Raw genomic sequence first — 16,371 nt, 5'->3', positions numbered from 1 at the left:
TTACGTTGATAGTAACTTTTCTTGATTGAACTGTTTTCAGTGTTGTTAGTTGATTTTCTTTTTGTCTGGTGTAAGATGGGTAATCAAGTTTTGCTTATTTTCCATCCGTCTTCTCTGTTGAAATTCTCTGGACATTTTTCGATTTCTATTGTACATTCGTTTGCCAAAATGAGTTTTTTTGTTTAGTATTTTTACTTTATCGAATTGGATGTCATGTTTTTTGTTTTTAGCGTTTTCGGCTATTGCGGATTTTTCTGTCCTTTGGTAATCCACGTCTTTTTCGTGTTCTTTTATTCTTGTTGCAATATCTCTTCCTGTTTGTCCAATGTAGGATTTACCACAAGAGCACGATATTTCATATACTCCGGGTGTTTGCATCTCTGGTAGCTTATCTTTCGGGTTTCGGAGTAATGATCCTGCGATTGTGTTCGGTTTAAAAACATTTCTTAGTTTAAGTTTTTGAGCGATTCATGAAATGTGGTCAGTGATTCCGTGTATGTACGGTAGTATTAAAGTTCCTTTCTTTTCATCTTCTTTGTTTTCTTCATCGTCATTGCGTGTTGTGTTACTAATAGATTACTTTTATATAGAAACTCGATAATTTTATCAATTATTTTATACCACCAAGTTGTGTCGTATGCTTTGGAGATATATATTTCTTCTTTGATTTTGTTTAGGTTATCATTAGTAGTTCTATATTTTTTGATACCACTTTATTCTACTGAGAAGTGTTTATTTGTTTATAAAAACTAGGTTATCCTGATATTAATATATTTTCGGCTTCGTTTATATCTATATTAATAAGTGTATTTTCGTTTTTACGTCTAAGTTTATATTTTTTAAACTGGTTATTATAGTTATCATCATTACTATTATTATAAAAATATATGCCTATGTTATTTACAATTTCTATTTGATTTGTATACCTGTCTAGTAAGTGGATTGTAGTGTTTTTCCTTAGTTATTTAAGAAATTTTATTTTAAACAGACTAGTTTGCAATTAGCTTTTTCGTTGACATTTGTGTACATTTTTACCATGTTATCTTCTTACTATGTATTAGGTATTTTGTTCTAGCACGTAATTTTTTTAATATGATGAAATGTGTTATTTATAATTAAAGCTATATATTAAAAATATTATTAATTTAAAACCAAAAAATATTTAACTCATAACCAACAGAAAAATTACTAAAAGTTGCGGATTTGTATTTTGGAAACAATATTACCATTATCAACGCTAAACACATAAAGATAATGAATTTTTCAATGGGCCATCTTGGCCATTAATTAAATTGTTCTAATTCTTAAACATTGCTATTGCCTACCATATATTAAGCTCTTTGTAATTATTTACGTTTTTAATGAATTGTTTATAACACATTGGCTCGAATATCTCTCAGTCCATCCCTGACCAGAAATAATACTTAATGTTATGTTTTTCATTAGTTTTATGGTTTTAATAGAGTGACATGTGTCAATAAATGTTCAGCCACCGGAGATTTATCAACTTCTTGATTTTTAATGTTTCTTAAGAATTCTTTAAAACTGACCTCTATATTTCTTTTTGTTTGTCTTACATAACATTTATTACAACTTTCACATTGTATTTTATTAATGCCCGATTTCTTCCTTTTTTCTACATTATCTTTGGTGTTACCTAATAAATCTCTTAAATTATTACTCTTAGATGTCATTAAATAATACCAAAATATAAAATAGGTGATCTAATTACATTTCTGTTCACCCACGCTAGTGAGTGTATTAGCTGCTGTCCTTTCTTTTTATTCCACTTTTGTACTATATTTGAAATTACATTTCCGTTATATCCATTAAATCTAGCTATTTCTCTTATAACGCCCAGTTCTTTAACAAAATCTATTTTATTCATCGGAATTTTAACTAATCTGTAAACCATACTATTAAAAGCTGCCATTTTGTGTTGCCAGCTGTGGTTTGAATTTTTCAGAATATACTTGAACGTGTTGAGTTTTTCCAATAAATTTCAAAATTTAGTTTCTCCTACTATTTTAAGTAATAAATCCAAAAAAGCAATTTTCCATCTACTCCTGTTTGTATGTGAATTTCATCGATGGGTAAAAAGAATTTAAATGTTACACCCAAAGAAAAACCTCAATCAAAATTGAAAGAGAAATTTTATCAAGGGTTTATGATAATGTTTTATTAATACGAACAAAATAACTATTCTTATAAATAATTATTGTTCAAGACAAGAAAAAAAAATATCATATTGATAAATATATCATTGATTCAATAGTAATGATATATTTATCAAATTGAACAATGAATTTATTATATAGATCGAGGTTTTTCTCTGGGTGTATATGAAAACCTCCGTATTAAAATTTTTGTTTATTATTACAAAAAATTATCTAAATACCTAACCTGAATTTTTGAAAAATGAACATAACTGTGTTTTAAATTTGTTTCGAACCTACCCATGAAAAGTTCTATTAAAAATGGTGATAACGTATTTCTCATTGCTGTGTCCTCAAATTGGGGTTTTTAAATTAATTTTGAAACTGAAAAATGTTTAATTCATACATAACTTTGTAAAGTTAATAAGACCTCTTATTTTATTCTGTTTTATGTTTTGTGCCTTTAGCCAGTCATTAAAAAAACTAATTGTTACATTTATCGGAATACTGAGAAATAAGGCTAATACATAAAAAGAAATTTGTCGATCATTATTTTGATTAGTATAACCAGATAAGAAAAAATTATTTTTAATTAAAAAAATATAAAAATGTTTAAATAGATGAAAACACCTTTAGTAAGTCTTAATTTAAGTTGTAAGTAGGGGCATTTCTATTATATTCATTAAATATAGCTATTTCTCTTATAACGCCCAGTTCTTTAATAAAATCTATTTTATTCATCGGAATTTTAACTAATCTGTAAACCATATTATTAAAAGCTGCCATTTTGTGTTGTCAGCTGTGATTTGTATTTTTCAGAATTTACTTGAGCGTGTGTGTGTTTTTCCGATAAATATAAAATTCTAAAAACTGAGTTTTAAAACTATAAAACACCTTTATACAAGGGGGGTAAAAACTTTAAACTTGTGTATTGAAACTAGAACATTTTCAATTTAATTTTTGAAAGTGTTCCAAAAAGACTGACACTTTTATATATATCTTAAATTAAAGCTTATGTAATATACTTTAATTTGAAAAAAAAAAATTTGACCTCTGGACTTGTCTTCGTGGTGAAAACGGACATCAAAGTTAAAGAAAAACGTACGATTTCCGTGAAAAAAATCTCGATTTTATATGTTATATTATTTAATTTATATTTTATATAACTTTTGGAAAAATGTATGGATCAATATTATTATTTTTTTATAATAAATATTTATATACTCCTTTCATCTACACGCTTTTTTTGTAAATCGGATCATACCCCTTTAACAAGGGGGGTCAAAACTTTAATCATGCGTATTGTTACTATGATATTTTCAATTTAATTTTTGAAAGTATTCCGGAAATACTGACACTTTTATATATATCTTAAATTAAAGCTTATATAATATACTTTAATTTAAAAAAAAAAATTTGACCTCTGGATTTGTCTTCACGGTAAAAATGACTACCGTATTCAAAAATTTGCTATTTTTGTGTTAAAATTCTGGGTTTTGTATTTTATTTTATTTTAAAATACCTGACAAGGGGAGTACAGATTTTCATAAATATTATATAAATAAAAAATTAATATAGCATAGAAAGTTAAACTTATTTAAATTTGTTTGCTTCTTTTAAGTCGAGAAAAATAACTTTGAAATTTGAACTAGCTTAAATAGCCTATTTTTTCACCCGACGGTAGCGACGTACGGTTGCCGAGTTGGTAAAATTTATGTTTTACACGCTTGGGGTACGAGGTTCCAACCCGCGTATGGCAATGAATTTTTTGCATTTTTTCTTAATTCTTTTTAAGTTAGTATAAATTTTTAACTCGTTTGATTTTTATCTCATTTAGATTCAATAACTTCAATAAAGATCAAGGATCCCATAATTTTAGTCGCCCCTTGTAAGAAGAAATTTCTTATTCGTATTAAAATTATTTTACTATATTTTAAGTTTTAGCTTCGATGCAAAGCTGAGAAGATATTTTTTTGTGAATATCATTTATTTTCTCTGCTCTAACTTGACCTACTTTTTTCAACGATACGTCAAATGACTACAATTCGTATCTAGTTGAAGATATTACCCTCAAAAATTGAAAAAAAATTTCAATTTATCAATTAAACAGTTAGTTATTCCATGTTCTCCATAAAGACAATTAATATCATTCATTTCTAATGTTTTCAAAGTATTTATTGACGAATTAAGTTTGATATGATAGGTTTTAACTACAAAATTTAATCATTTTACTTTGTAATTTCATAATTTTTTTACTCTATTTGTGTGTGCTACTACTAGACTATAATATTACACATTTTTTATAACATGTTGCTATATAAATCATTTCTAAAAAAATTTTATAATACGCTCAATTGAGTAAATCTTTTTAACAACTTTGTTTTGATTGGTACATTTAGTTAAAGTAAATCATTAAAATTAATTAAGTTCTCAATATTTCAATTGTAGAATCTTTTCTACAAACAACAAAAGTTACTAGGAAATTATTATTATTACTTCTATTTAAGTTATCTATTACCATAAAAACGCAAAAAAATATTGAGCTTTTCTGATAAATTTACAATAAATAGTAATTATAAAACTTTCTGACTGCATATTGATCTTAACGATACAATTTTTTTAATTGTCATAAAATTTTCTATTTAATGATGTCAATGTCAAACTTACCAATTGAGCTAAAAGTTATGGTAAAATAAATTTTTTTTTTTTATTATAAACATTTACAACAATCAACTTTAAACGATTAAAAAAATACGATACGTCAAATGACTACANTGACCTACTTTTTTCAACGATACGTCAAATGACTAGTATTCGTATCTAGGTTGAAGATATTACCCTCAAAAATTGAAAAAAAATTCGAATTTATTATTTTAACAGTTTGTCATCACATGTTCTCTATAAAAACAATTAAAATCATTAATTTATAATGTTTTCAAAGTATTTATTGACGAATCAAGTTTTATATGATAGGTTTCAACTACAAAATTAAATCATTTTACTCTATAATTTAATCATATTTTTTGTAACATGTTGCTATATAAATCATTTCTAAAAAAATATATTATTAGAGTCTCCTAAATTAATAATGGATTTTTACAATTATAATTAAATTTTATAATACGCTATTGAGTAGATCTTTTTAACCACTTTTTTTTATTGGTTTTTTAGTTAAAGTAAATCATTAAAATTAATTCATTTTACATTTAAATTGTAGAATCTTTTTAAACACCAAAAGTTACTAGGAAATTATTATTATTCTTTCTATTTAAATTATCTATTACAATAAAAATCCATAAAAATAATGAGCTTTTGATAAATATNTATTACAATAAAAATCCATAAAAATAATGAGCTTTTGATATATATACTGTAAATAGTAATTATCCAATTTCCTGACCGCATTAATCTTAACAATTTCATTTTTTTCTATTCAATGATGTCAATTTTAAACTTGTAAATTGAGCTAAAAGTTATAGTAATAAACTCATTTTTTTTTATTATTAACTTTCACTTTAAAGGGCAAATAAAGTAGATTAAAAATAATTACTTTTAACATGTTAAAAATAAAAATCAATAATAATTTGAAAAAAATTAATTAAAAAAATTATATAATATATGATTAAAAATATTTTGTTTTTGTAATTATCCACCAATTTCTTAGAATTAGTCACTATCTACAGATTTGCATCGAAGCGTTTCTTACGATAGTGATTTTAATCACTGTCAGATTAAATCTATACTGGACCCAACTATGCCAAGTCCCCATTGTGCCGCAATTTTTTTTTTGTTTATAATGCTATAAATTTTAGAAAAAATATATGGATCAATATCATTTTTTTATGATAAAACGCAAAATACAACTGTGCTGGGTTTTTTAGTTTTACAGCGCGATTATATCTTATTATTGTCCTGTGAAACTTAAAATCTTAAAAAGTTATTTTATCATAAAATATATTTTTATATTACCAACAATATAGGTCAATTTCTAACTTAAAATGAGAGGTCATAATGATGGGATTGCCGATTATCAAAAAAAATTATATGAATCTAATCTAAATTGAATATTAAGTTGCATTTACTTAGATTTTTTTAATAATGAATACAAATTACCCATTTTTACCATATTAATTTTTTACGAATATAAATTAAACTACTCTGAGTAATCTGTTTTCTTGTTCATTCTCTTAATTGTATCTATTCTTTTATTTCTTCTTTACTTAATTTTAAATTACCATTTTTTCCTTTATTAAATGTAATAATTATGAACACTAAATTTACACTGATAAATAAAATTAATAATAAAGAAATATGAGTTTTCATAAATGAATATTTTTTGAATGGTATTTCTTTTTCTATTTGTAGATTAATTAACGTTTTAGAATACTTAAAAAGGTCAATTAAATTAGTCTTTACGTATTCACGTAAATTAATAATATCTTCTTATTTTGGTTTTTTAAATTTAATTTGTATGTCAAAATTCATGCTTAAATATAAAGTAGGACTTAATTTTTATATATTTTTTAAATAATATTACTTGAAGGTATTAAAATTGTTTTGCCATCAATGTTAGCTTCACAGTTATTTTTTAAACTTAAAATACCCATTCCCGATATACTTTTCGTTATTGATTGTACAATTTGATTGTGCTTAATGAATATATTGGCCTTATTTACTGCGAATAGCCATGATTTTACATGTTCTAATTATTCCAAATATAATGATTGATTTTTATATACTTTAAAATACAATCTTTAGGTAAAACATCTGGTTGTATAAACAATTTCGCATGAGATTAATTAGATAATTCATCTCATGCGTATCGATATACTAAAAATGGGTTAGTCGTAAGGACATAATATTGTTTTGCCTATATATTTACATGAGTTTAATTGTTCTATATTTAATTCTATATAATGCAATCTAGATTTTTCTATTGCTATATAATCCCTGTGATAATCTATTACAAAAAATATATTATCGTGAGTCTTTGTCGGTAATGCAATTGGTTTATACAATGTGAATTTATACTTATTAGCTAAGGGATTTTTCAACTGTTATCTGTTATTATTAGGGGTAGACATGAAACAATTGTCAACAATTAATTGTGATACGTTTAATACACGATCACCTCGTCTTTTTCATCAGCCGCCTTATTACATCGCGAGCTAAAGTGCAGTCAACAACTGAGCGCCGGCGGTGATTGCTCTCTCAAGTCTTCGATGTACTACGCGAACTAACGCCATCCGCCTTTTTCACGAAGTACATTACATATATATATATATTACTATTTCATAAGTGTATATCATATTCTGTTTTGTTTTTTTTTTGTTTCAAGAAATGATGACTATTGTACACTAATCAAAAAACTAACAATTTAAAAGTCACTAAATTTTAATATACAATAGCAGAAAAACGGTTCATCGAACAAAATATATTTTAAGAAAAAATTTGTTTAAATAAACTATAAGTAATGGTACACATTGAAAAAAATTTAATTTTAAGTTTTTTTAACGGCGAAACGATGAAAAATAATGATTTACATATAAATTCATATAAAATTAACACCACAATATTCAATTCGACTTACTTGGATTGGGGCTTACCTATGAGTAAAATAACACCAAGTTTATATTCAAAAAATTTAAGGGGGATAAACTGATTTAAATTTAAATTATTATTTTTATAGGTATGGGTATTAGGCCAGTCAACGAAGGAGTAAAAAAGCGGAAAAAATTTGCAACCAAATTTTGTTTTATTAATAGTTGAATTAAAATATGTTTAATGACATACTAAAAGTCCTCATCGATTGGACTTGAGCTTTTTTTTTTATAGACTCGCAAAAGTTCAAAAATATGAGCTTTTTTAATTTTCTCAAAAAATATTTAACTTACAAAAAAAGTTTTGTACAAAAGTTGTTTAAAAGACAATTATAAACAAAAAAATTATCTTATATTTTTTTATTTAAACAAATATTTTTCGAGTTNTTATCTTATATTTTTTCATTTAAACAAATATTTTTCGAGTTACATTACATTTAATATGAGTACTAAAATTTATTTTCCAATTTTTTTCATTTTACGGTTACTTTTTATCATGTTATACTTACATTAGACACAATGTTATAAATGAAAATGTGTGTATGTGTGAGTTCATTTATTTATAGTATCATTAAAGTGTAGTGTATATTAAGATACTACCGAAGAGTAGGTAATTGATTTGACGCTATATTGTTTAAACCCAACTAAACGCTAAATTGTACATTCTCAAACAACAATTATATTATGTCAATTGCCACCGGAATTTATGGTAATAATAAAGATAATTGTCATAAAACGGCCTTTAGTCAAGTGTTAGAGCTGGTAAAAATTGTGGCTGTCGAAAAACAGGGCTTAAATGATTTATTATATGTATACATATCTCAATATATATACGTATATCAGTTCAGTTGTATCTGTCGTATAGAACACACGTATGTGTGTAGTAGTTACTCGTAGTGTTAAATCGAATCTTAAATCNACGTATGTGGGTAGTGATTACTCGTAGTGTTAAATCGAATCTTAAATCTTAGTCTTTGTTAATAATTTTTTTATATTGTATAGTAAATGATTAACATGTCCAGTAAACCGGGAACACCGTTAAAAAAATCAACATCGTCTAGTTCACTTCAAAAAGAGCTTTGTTTAGATGATATAATGAAAATGCTAAAATCAATGCAAACGTCCCAAGACACTAAATTCAAAACAATTCAAGAGAAATTTATAAGCTATGAAAATAAGCTAAGTATCTTGAATAATTCATTTGAAAGCATGATAACATCTTTTAATAACCTTGTATCTGAGAATAAAATACTCAACGATGAATTGAACAACTTACGTGACCGTGTATCATTATTGGAATCGTCAAACCACGACCAATATTGATATGTCCTCATCTGAAGTAATTAGGGAGGCTCAGTTGAGAATATCAAAAAGTAAAAATGTTGTGGTCTTTAATATGGAAGAAGCACCAAACGAGACTAATGATAGTTCAAAAATGTTAGCAAATGATTTAATATCTCATTTAAACCTAGATTTAAGCATAACATTAGCCAAACGTCTTGGCAATGCACAGTCTAAAAAACGGCCACTTCTTATTCAATTTGGGAATGAATCGGAAGCTTTTACAATGTTAAAAAACAAAATAAAACTTCAAAACACAAGTAAATGGAAAAATATATGGATTAATGCCGACCTAACTTTACTTCAACGTTCACAAATGAAAAGTTTGAGGGAAGAGTTATTCCAGCGACGTCTTAAAGGTGAATCTAATATCGTTATTAGATATGTGAAAGGTATTCCTTCGATCCAGCCAAAAAACTAAATTACTCCCCAACGGTTCAAAATATTAACCACACTTCTTCGTATTCTAAACAAAATTATAATTTTAATTTAAATCATCCACTTAAAAAAAGCTAAAAATTGTATACATTGTAATAAAAAAATTGTAAATAATTATCGATCTCTTTTGNAAATTGTATACATTGTAATAAAAAAATTGTAAATAATTATCGGTCTCTTTTGGGTTATTATCAAAATGTACGTGGTTTACGGACAAAACTTGCAGAATTAAAATGTAATATTCCACTATGCAAAGTCGACTTTTTTGTATTAACGGAAACGTGGCTAAATGATTCAATTTTAGATTCAGAGCTTAGCTTTGATAACTATATAGTCTATCGTGTTGACCGGAGTGATAAAACCAGTTCATGTTTGAGAGGTGGTGGAGTAGCAATCTGTGTGAATAAATGTTTATTTTCAGAAATCATAAAGATCCCCACTGATAATGTTGAACAGTTGTTTGTAACTGTAAATAGTGGTGGTAATTTAAAATATATTATTGGTGCATGCTATATACCACCTGGGAGCTCAGTTAGTGTCTACTCAGCTCATGCTGATACTGTGCAGTCTATTTTATCTAGTGTTGTTAAAACCAATTTTACTTTTATTTTAATGGGAGATTACAATTTAGGTGATACAAAATTCTATAATGATGACCATGGCATGATTTACGATGGCGCTCGATCAGTTAAAGTAGATGTTATTTATGAGTGCTTTTCATCTTTAAACTTGTATCAGGTCAACACAATTCCTAATATATACAATTCATATCTGGATTTAATATTTTCTAATACAAATTTGATCACTGTCAATACCTCAACAGATATATTGGTGCCATTAGACCCATACCATCCGGCTTTATTAGTTGAGTTACAACGTAGTAACAATTATCAGAATTTNGCTTTGTTAGTTGAGTTACAACGTAGTAACAATTATCAGCATTCATGCCCCTTGAATTGGTATTATAATTTTAAACGTGGTAATTATTGTCAAATGTCTTATTATTTAAGTTCAATTGACTGGTCGATTTTATATAACTATGATGACATTAATAGTGCGCTTGATAAATTTTATGAGATACTCTTACATTCTATCGAGTTATTCGTTCCTAAAGTTTATCCAAAGAAGTTTCCTTTCCCAAGTTGGTTTTCAAAGGAACTTTGTCAATTAATACGTAAAAAAAATGCCCTTCACAAGATTTTCAAAATTAAAAAAGACCAATCAATATATAATGAGTTCTCAGCTATTAGATCTAAATGTAAAAACCTATCAAAAAAATGTTATTCAGATTATATTAACCGTATTCAAAATAATTTAATTGTTAACCCAAAATACTTTTGGAAATTTGTCAAAGATAAAAGAAATAATAACTTACTTCCAAACTCTATGTATTTTGGAAATATAAAGTCAGACAATATGATCAATGTGTCTGAAATGTTTAGTGAGTTCTTTGCTTCTAATTATTCTGTTTCGAAACAAACCGTCCGATCAACGTATCCTAGTATTATTTTACCCTCCTCGTTTTGTATAGCCTCATGTGAGATCCCGGTTCTAAAATTGTTTGAAGAACTGCAACGAAATACGGGCACTACTTACGGTCTTGACCTTGTCCCTGGTATCATTTTTAGTTCTTGTCGATATCCGCTTACTCGTCCAATCCATTTTTTGTTTTCCTTGTCATTGTCTTCGGGTGTTTTTCCAGTACGATGGAAATCAAGTTATATTATCCCTATCTTTAAATCAGGTGACAAGTCTGATGTGGGTAATTATAGACCTATTTCTAAATTAAGTGTGTTGCCGAAAATATTTGAGAAACTTCTAGAGCCCGAGTTATCAATAAGTTTTAAATACGTGCTAAATCAATAGTTCTAAATCAACTATTACTAACCTGCTTGTGTTTTATACTAATATTGTTTCCACTGTTGCAAATGGTGGTCGAATAGATGCAATTTATACTGATATGAAAAAAGCGTTTGATATATTAAATAACAAGGTATTAATTGATAAATTAAAACATAGTGGCGTTAAAGACCCACTACTTAAATGGTTAGCTTCATACCTCACAGGCAGACAGCAGCAAGTAAAGATAAATAATATTATCTCTTCCATTATCCATATCCCCTCTGGGGTTCCTCAAGGAGGGCATTTATCTCCATTACTTTTCTTAATTTTCATGGACGATCTTTCTGATGTCTTTCAACATTCAAGCTATTTGTGTTTTGCCGATGATGTAAAAATTTATTCTAACATTCGTACAGTTCATGACAGTAATCATCTCCAAGCAGACTTGTGCAGATTTTATAATTGGTGTGTTGTTAATGGTTTATGCTTGAATACGTCTAAATGTGCTCAGATCACTTTTTGTCGTAAGCGTTCATATGAACTATATGCATATAATATAAATAGTTTTAATCTCATAAATGTTCCTCATATTAAAGACTTAGGAGTAATTCTTTCTTTGGATTTATCTTTTACTGAACACANTGTAATTCTTTCTTCGGATTTATCTTTTACTGAACACATTTCATTTATTTATAATAAAGCACTACGGATGTTGGGCTTTCTTAAGCGAAATTGCTGGGAGTTTTCTAATCCTATTTGTTTAAAAGTTTTATATTGTTCTTTAGTGCGTTCTATAGTCGAATATGGGTCAATTATTTGATCACCATATCAAACTAATCTTACTAATAAACTGGAAAAATTGCAAAAACGTTTTCTACTGTAATATTATTTTGATACTTAGTTAAATTCAAACGTCTCGTTGGCGATTGCCAGTAACATGTCGACGCCGCTGAGGCGTATAATAGTTTAATTTTGTTTGCATGGTCCTTACCGAAAAAGCCATAAATGAGTTCATATAGCTGCATGTATGGATTAGCAATATACAACGTATTACTTATCATTGTTTGTTTACACAAATCAATTCTCGTACCGCGTTGTAAAGGACATCTTTCTTTTTAATTAAATAACGTATTTCATCACATAAAATGTTATTACCATGAATCATTGTAACAGACCTGGGAGCCCTCTGGGGTCTGGTCAGCCTTTGACAATCCGTTGAAGACACACTTCTATTTTTTCTCCTCTAGCGTTCAGACTTAAGTGCTCAGCTTTACTCTTTTTACTTTGCGGTCTTTTTATCTGTCTTACTTTGTGACTTGGTGTCATTATTGTTAATATAGTTTAATAGTTTAACTTAATGTAAATTCATGTTTGAATGACTATCAATTATAATACCTGTTTATATAACAAACTATTTTTCTTCTTATTTAATATATAATAAATCTAAATCACTTCTTCTCCTTTCTACACCGTAAAACAAGATTTGCAGTCAAGATATATCAGGTAAGAGTAGTTTGAAACACTAACTACAATTAATAGTAATAACTAACAAAAATACTTTAGTTTATAATTAATTATTCTCTTCTTTCGCTTAAATATATCATTGTTCTAACTTCACACATCTAACGTTCCCTTCAATTAATTAATTTATACTATCTACCTTCACTCACACTCTCTCACTCTTTTTTATTGGTTATTACAAGTAGGGTAATATAGGGGATTCTGGTTCCCCCGCTTCACCCACCCACCATACCATATGTGGTGTTGGTGAAGAGGTGTGGAGGGGGAGATAAATCCAACGTAAACTAACATAATGCAATGGGAGAGGGAACGTCGAAACCTAACGTAAACTAACCTAAGGCAGGTGAGGAACCTCTCCTCTTCCACCAAGTCTTATGATAGGGGGGTAATGAAACACGACGTTAACTAACACAACTTGTCGCGCACCTAAATTATGCTCGGCCTTATAGTATATACGTAATATCGTTTTTTTTGATGAAAAAAAAAAATGCATTTTCCAGGTAATTTAAGTGTTTAATTCTAAATAACTACTGACATTATTTATTTCTACTTTCATGTTTTTATGCATAAAAAGAGTATTTTAAGTCAATATTAAAAAATATAAAATTATTATTTTTAGTCGAACTATTTATATACATGTAAGAAACCATAGTTAAATCAATATTTCATGAACACTTACTAGATTTAATACAAAAAGGCGAATTATTAATACAAATACAATTTCATTTTTTATTTCATCATTATAATATAAGATCAAACTGTACTTTAGGAATGTAATAATAGTAAAAATTATATTCATAATATAGGCCAGTCAACGAAGGAAAAATGGCGGAAAAAATTCCCAACCAAATTTTTATTTTTTTAAAGTTGAATTTATTTATTTATTTATTTACTAAATTAACGCCCCAAAGGGCAAGAGTACAGTTAATAAAACTTAAACTAGACATCAATAAATTTAGAGCATACAATTAATTATAAAAACAAACAATATAAGTAAAGATTCTTAACTATATAATCGATATTTTTATTATATCTAAAGAATTAAAAAAGAAATCCACTTTCTGACTAACTTCATTACATTCTAATAATATACGACTGACCGTAGCAAAAAGATTATAGTTCTGTTGGACAGGAGAAACATAAAACATCGTTTGAGACCGTAAATGAACTGAAGGAACATTAAAAGGAATAATATCAAGAAATTCTGGACAGTCAATTTTATTATTTAATAAACTATGGATCCAACTAACGTCAAACATCTCCCGCCTCATACTTAGACTGGTTAGTCCAATATCTGAAGCTACTACATTTAAATCAACTTCATTAATAGCGTATTTTCCTACTTTTACTACTAACATACGTAGTGTAATAGTAGGGTAATATAGAGGATTTTGGCTCCCCCCGCTTCACCCACTCTCCACACCTCATGTGGTGATGGTGAAGAGGTGTGGAGGGGGGGAATAAATCCAACGTAAACTAACATAATGCAATGGGAGAGGGAACGTTGAAACCCAACGTAAACTAACCTAAGGCAGGTGAGGAACCTCTCCTCTTCCACCAAGTCATATGATAGGGGGGGTAATGAAACACGACGTTAACTAACACAACTTGTCGCGCACCTAAATAATTTAGCATAATTATTATGCTCTGCCATATAGTATATACGTAATATCGTTTTTTTTGACGGAAAAAAAAAAATGCATTTTCCAGGTAAGCTATACGGTTACGGTGAAAAGTATGAATTTTAAACGTCGAATCCGTTATTTTGATATGCGACATGCATATATTTAGATAAAGTCTGTACGTAAAATGTTAATTTTACCTAATATATAAAAAAAAAAATTAGTTCGAAACATTGTGTGCCAGATGGCTGTATTGATGATTACACTATAGCACTCGAGATAAATACAGCAGATGGCTTAACGCGGCGTCGATGTCGCCGTCAATTGCATTAATTGTTAATATACGATCTATAAGTTTGACCGTTATTGGTATAGTGAATAATAAATCAGTATTTTTTTTTTGTCGACAATATATAATAATGACGACTGTTAGAGTTTTCTTATAGCAAAACACATTTTTAAATAAACACTACTAGTACCGCCGCCGCCGACGACGACGACGACGACGATAATAATTGCTGGAACATATATTCTAATGATTATAATATTATTATTATAATTGTAATACACTTATCGATTAATGTCATACATATTTTTGTCTGAATTATTACACGTATCCCTCTCAATGTTATAAATGATTACTGTATTTAACAACTTTAATTAATTATTTTTAATTAAGTAATAGTCTCGACTGGTCGGATTGCATTCTTGTTCCGTCAACGCATTAGAGACGGCAGACAGTCATAATTTTTACAAAGGCATCTGTTTTAAATCATAATGACAAATATGTATAAACATTACACCTTAATTTTCACGCTATTTTAAATAACTTTATTTAACTATAATAATTAAAACGTATATAAATTTGCATGCATGTCTGCATGAAGAAAAACAGAATTTTTTGTCTTTGCTTAATACTACTATATGCATGGGTATGAATGACGTAGGTGGACAGTGTTCATTACAATCATTTATCTAGTAATATTTTAATATCTTAGTCATATACACCTTATCCGTTATCACGAATTAATTATCTAAAAGATATTTGGAAAGGGGGGGGGGCAGCAACATAACATTGTATGCTGACTTCTAATAGGTTCTCAGTATTTGTTAATCTATTGTGTGCGCAAGATGGATTATTTCAATGATATATCGGATAAATTGAATTTTCTTGTTGAAAACGATCCCACGGATAGAGTTTTTAAACTAGTTAGTAAACTATTGAAAAATTATAGAGATTTACAATATTTTGCGGAACGTCTAGGCGATAAAGTCAACGGTTTAGGTGGTGACCTTTTACATTACAAAGGTTGTGAATTATCGGACGTGGGAAAAAATTCTGACAATCCTGAATGTGCATGCTCTGTTGTGAAGCGAATATATTACGAACTTTTGGATTCAATCGAACCAAANACGAACTTTTGGATTCAATCGAAACAATTGAAAAGACGACGAATGCGAACCGCAGCGACAGTAAAGACTATTGGACCTTGAGACTTTAATCACAATGGCTACACCAAGGTGTAAATTCAATAAAATCAACGACTTGATGGATTCATCAATGTATAGATTGTATTAAAACATTGAAAATTATCTTCAGTGATTATCCACACATAAAAGTATGTTTAAAAATATTTGATTTTTTCATCTTAAAACTTAAACTTAAAAAAAATTTTCAGCGTGTATATTACTTCTCCAATCTGGTGGAATTGGCTACAAACAGATCATTTGTAGGAATAGATACTTTGCCAAAAATTGACAAGAAAGATTGTGACTTTTCCAGTCAAATTCGAAGATGATTGAAATAAAATAACAAGTTTACAAAACAACTACTTTTTTTATTAAAAAAAA

This window comes from Daktulosphaira vitifoliae, unplaced genomic scaffold (genome assembly GCF_025091365.1).
Source record: "Daktulosphaira vitifoliae isolate Bord-2020 unplaced genomic scaffold, ASM2509136v1 Scaffold_2, whole genome shotgun sequence".
NCBI classification, from domain to species: Eukaryota; Metazoa; Arthropoda; class Insecta; order Hemiptera; family Phylloxeridae; genus Daktulosphaira; species Daktulosphaira vitifoliae.
The sequence above is the reverse complement of the archived record's forward strand: the minus strand, read 5'-3'. Positions refer to the sequence as shown.